Here is a 4,901-nt window from a genome sequence, read left to right as displayed (position 1 = left end):
CTATGGCATAATAGAACAACAACCAGGAAAACCTGTTAAGTGAATTTCTGATAGATAAAACATGATCATTAATGTCCAATTTTCTTTTTTTTAAAGATTTATTTATTATTATATCTAAGTACACTGTAGCTGTCTTCAGACATCCCAGAAGAGGGCGTCAGATCTCACTACAGATAGTTGTTAGCCACCATGTGGTTGCTGAGATTTGAATTTAGGACCTTCACAAAAGCGGCCAGTGCTCTTAACCACTGAGCCATCTCTCCAGCCCCCACCCCTTTTTTTCTAAGCCTACAGTACCTGGTATTCCCAGGTGGTCTCCCATCCAAGTACTAACCAGGCCCAACCCTCCTTAACTTCCAAGATCAGATGAGATCGGGCGTGTTCAGGGTGGTATGGTCATAGACCCAATTTTCATTAAGCTTATTTCTTAGAAAACAAATGACTGGGTCAAAGGTTACTAATATTTTCAAGTCTCTCACTTTCCAAATTGCAATGCAGAGGAATTGTTCCACTTTCCTTTCCTACAATTGGTGACACTGCTAGAGAAATCTGTCACCCTTGCTCTTCCCGTGCTGCCACTCTTTAACCACTGTATTTGATTTTGATCCAATTCATTCTTTCTCTCCCTCTCCTTTCTTTCTCTGTCTTCATAATTGTGAAATTCAGCAACTCCTTTTCCTCTTGAAGTGTGTAGACGATGTGTTTCATTGTGTGTGGCTTTTAACTTTTCTCATTCTTAGATCCCCATCTTGTCCCAGTTCTTAGAGACCTATCCTAAGTTTCATATGAGTTACTTTAATTTCTGGGGGTAGTGGGCAGGATAAACAGTGGATATGATTCTTTTCCTTCTTGTTTTTTGTTCATCATCAAGAATGATTCTCATTATTCTTTATCAGCCAGCTCCACAGATGCTGGCCCCGTCCATGCCTATGATGTCTTAGATCCATGGGAGATGATATTCCATGGTAGAGCCCAAAGCTCCGGCTCCTGGTATTCACTCCCTTTGTGTGTCTCCTTGTGGCAGAACAGTAGAAAGGGGTACAGAGATTAACAAATGAAAGAAACTAATGACAAAGAAAAAGACAGAGAGTCCCACTACACAGTCACCTGGGGAAACACACAAGCCCAAAGCAGGAGGAGGGTATTCTACAAATGACCTTGGGAAGCAGCAACTTTCATGGCCTGGCACCACTAAGTTTCTGAACTTTCTTGCTTTCTGGTCTAATTCCTTGATCAGCGTGTTCTCTACTTTATAAATTGTCTCCCTTTCCTATCCCTGTTTAACTGGTCCAATTCTCCAATTCATTGTTATACAATATAAGACCCTGGAATCTCTAGCAGGTGCCCTCCAGACTCGTATCTCTGCTTATAACACCCTCCACATGGAGTGGGTTGTATCCTTAACTTGCTCTAATCAGGTAACAGAGGTAATGTGCCAGTTCCATCAGCATACCTCTAATCCCTGGACATTTCTATACTGTGCTGTTGGGAGTCATAAGCCATCATGTATAGGGTTTATCTGGAGAAACCACACAGAGACACTGTAAAGAAGCCATCTGAATTAGACAAGGGCTTGAGATTGCATGGAAAGAGAAACCCAGCTGGATCCAACCTTCTAGACATCCCTGCCAAAGTAGCAGAAATTGAGGGAAGCCATCATGGCCGCTCCAGCCTCACCAAATCTCACTGCCCATGCTTGAGAAGGTATGAGGAAGAGCAGCAGAGGAGTCATTCAGCAGAAGCTGGAAAACACAGAATTATGAGTATTGATAATAGTGTGTTTCCAGGCACTGTTTTAAGATGTTTTCCTAGTCAGTGATTGGGGATTCTCTTCTACATTGTTCATGGTTCCAGTTGGGATATGGCAAAACTTTTCTCTGATCAAAAGATAAGCTTGAGGTTCTTGTGCCTCCCTTAAATAATCCTTCTGTTTAAAATAAAACTAACCTAGAACACAATTGTGAGGGTTCATGCTATCTTGGAAGGTTACACGCGACCTTGAACCTGAGGGACACAAAAGACCCAAGGATGGGATGAGCCAGAGGAAGGGCGTCTTAGACATAGTGGATGGACTTGAGAGGAAAAGACCTTAGAACAAAAGAGAGCTGTCCTATTTCATCATGTTGTAGTGACAAACACAAAGAGCAAGAACAACTTAGGTGAGGAACGGGTTTATTTCAGCTTATATTTCCAGGTTACAGTCCATGACTTGGGGAAGTGAGGTCATGAACTCATATAGGATTCTGAAACAGAAACCATAGGGAAATGAAGCTTGCTGACCTGCTCACAGCCTTAGCAAACTTACATCCCTGAGCCACATGCCTTGGGACTGATGGTGCTACTCTCCCACATCCATTAACAACCAAGACAAGTGCTGCTCCCCACAAATAGCCACAGGCCCATGCAACACTACTCCTCACAAATGGCTACAGGCCACTCTGATCTGTACAATGCCTTCTCTGGTGACTCTAGGCTGTGCCAAGTTGACAGAGTGTAGTAGGACAGATGCAAACATACAGAGGCGGAGGAAATCTCTTCTGTTGGTTCTCAAACAATAGAGCCCAAATTTCTTTGAGTTGAATTAGTGACAGTGAGCAATTAGGTTCCATAATTAACAGAACAAGATGGGAGTGTTTGAGTCCAACTAGCATGTTGAAGGGTGTAGATTGGAGTCTTCCCCAGGGAAAAGTTCACCAAGTTGCTATCTAATGCCAACTGGTCAGCCCTGAAAGCAAATAAACAAGTAATGTGATGCAGACTGAGCAGGTTATATCTAGAAATGTATATGTTTATACATATATGCATGTAACAACATTAATGAAAAGAAGAAGACATGAATCTGAAGGAGAACAAGGAGGAGGGCTTGGAGGGAGGAAAGGGAAGGAAGAAATGCAATTATGTTACAATCTCAAACAATTAAGAGAATTAATTTTAGGAAAAAAAGTAAGGATGCTAAACATGTTCCAGTGTAGGTTACAATGCATCATTCTGGGAAGGTGGCAGCAGGAGAGGCTACGCATGGTGCAGACAGGATATACATGGGGAATCCTACACCATACCCAATTCCTCTCTAAACTGGCAATGTCTGTAAAAAAAAAAATGTAAATCTATTATAAAACAAACAAAAAATCATGAGAAAAACTGGCAAAACAAGAATTAGGCTGGACTTAAAAAAAAAATGGTTCCCCAGATAACCTTGCAGAGCTACCTCACCAAATGTGATCTCTCTGTCATGGTGGAGAAGATGTGTGTACTGAGGAGGAGGGAGTTGGGAAACCCCTACTGGAACATCTGGCCCCAAAGCAAACCCCTGCAGTTTTGGCTCAAAAGATGGGGAGCTGACAGCCTACCAACCTTGAGTACTCAGTATCCCGCCTAATTGAAGCCAACATCTCCATGATCTTAGTTCCCAGTAGATAAAAACACCAGGAGAGTGAGAATGGGCTCTGCTGCCTGTCAGCTGTCCACATCTCCCACTAGAACATCCAGAGGGCAGGACTTAATCCACACTCAGAATGATGGTTACAAAAGAGCCCGGAAAATGCAGTCTTAGCTTCTCAGCCTCTGCTTGCAGGGGAAACACTCTGGAAGAAGAGAGGACCATCTACTGTACCCTATAGGCATAATGTTATTGTGCCCTGCTTACAGATTATCCTTGTATTGTTCAAATGCTGATTTCTGTGCCTCCCTATCTGGTTGCAATCCTAATTCTGAGAATCTCCTGGCTCCGCATAGTGTAAGCATTACTCCCCAATTATTCCCTGATGATTGGTCAATAAAGAGCTGATTAGTCAATGACTGAGCAGAGAGAGCAGCCAGGGAGGGGGAAGGAAAGACAAGAAGTAGGGATTCAGTCTCCCAGAAAGGGTCCAGGAGGCATCATAAGAAAACAACTGGAGCAGAGAAAGCCATAAAATGCAAGTATCCTAGGGACTTAGGTCAGGAGGTAGTCAGATTAGTTTAGAGGATTACAATAGGTTAATACTGCTCAGTTTTTGTGCCTTAAAGCTGTTAAATAAATAAAATAGTCCTGCCTCAGTTATTTGAGAGCTAGCCAAATAAGAGTGAAACTGCAAAACATTTATAAAATAGCCACTAACAGTAACCTGAACTGACCTGACTGTCTACACGCAAGCCCTAAGGTATAAGAATGCTGGGGCTACACTACCGAGTAATCCATTCCTTCCTCCTCATTCTCTGTCTAGCCATAGAAATCAAACACCTTCACAGAAGGTTGAAATGCCTCTCACCTCTGGATAAATGTACCTTGCTTCATTGCAGTGTTCTCACTGCCCACTAATGCTGCTGCGGCTCCAGGAAAGTGTGCCTTATGGATGTCCAGGGGCAGGTCATTAGTTAACTGAAGGCCCAATGACTGTGTCAGAAAGCAGTGCAGCACCTTCCAGGTTCTACCAGGACCAGTCAGAGTCTGGGAACAACAGAGACTCCGAGGAAGCCTGTTTCCGGGGCACCCCAAAGCAAGATAAATTCACATGTACCAAAAAATATTCTCTTGTCCAGGGCTAGGAGTTGAGCCAGTTAGATTCTAAACCTCCTCTGAAACATATAGAATGGTACTTGGTTGTACCAACATGTTGCCTTGGCAAAGTTTCCTCCTCAAAATAATGTTCTTCTTTCTCAAATGACAGCCATGACATTCTATTTTTGGAAACCTCCTAAGGATGCATTAAACACAAAGTCATAGATTTTTTTTCCCATCAGGCATCTTTAGCAGCACTTCACTGTCAGGAAAGCTTTTTTGACCCTGAGAAAGAATGCTGTCTCCAGGAGAGATGGAAAAGCTGCCTAGGCAGAAGGTGATAGCTCACAACCTCCCTTTTGTGGTCTTGTATGACCATGGGACAGACCATAAAAGCCTTGGGCTTGCATCCAAGAGCTAC

The 4,901-nt window shown here is 43.0% G+C and overlaps 1 non-coding gene across 1 annotated transcript; it reads right to left on the bottom strand.

Annotated features, from left to right (window-relative positions):
* Positions 1-285: 285 nt before the first annotated feature.
* LOC116084066 lies at positions 286-404 on the bottom strand. Its single transcript, XR_004116028.1, has one exon. It is a non-coding gene; the product is annotated as a 5S ribosomal RNA (ribosomal RNA).
* Between the last annotated feature and the right edge of the window lie 4,497 nt (positions 405-4,901).

Source organism: Mastomys coucha, unplaced genomic scaffold (assembly GCF_008632895.1).
Source record: "Mastomys coucha isolate ucsf_1 unplaced genomic scaffold, UCSF_Mcou_1 pScaffold8, whole genome shotgun sequence".
Taxonomy (NCBI): Eukaryota; Metazoa; Chordata; class Mammalia; order Rodentia; family Muridae; genus Mastomys; species Mastomys coucha.
This window is presented reverse-complemented; position numbering and strand designations above follow the sequence as displayed.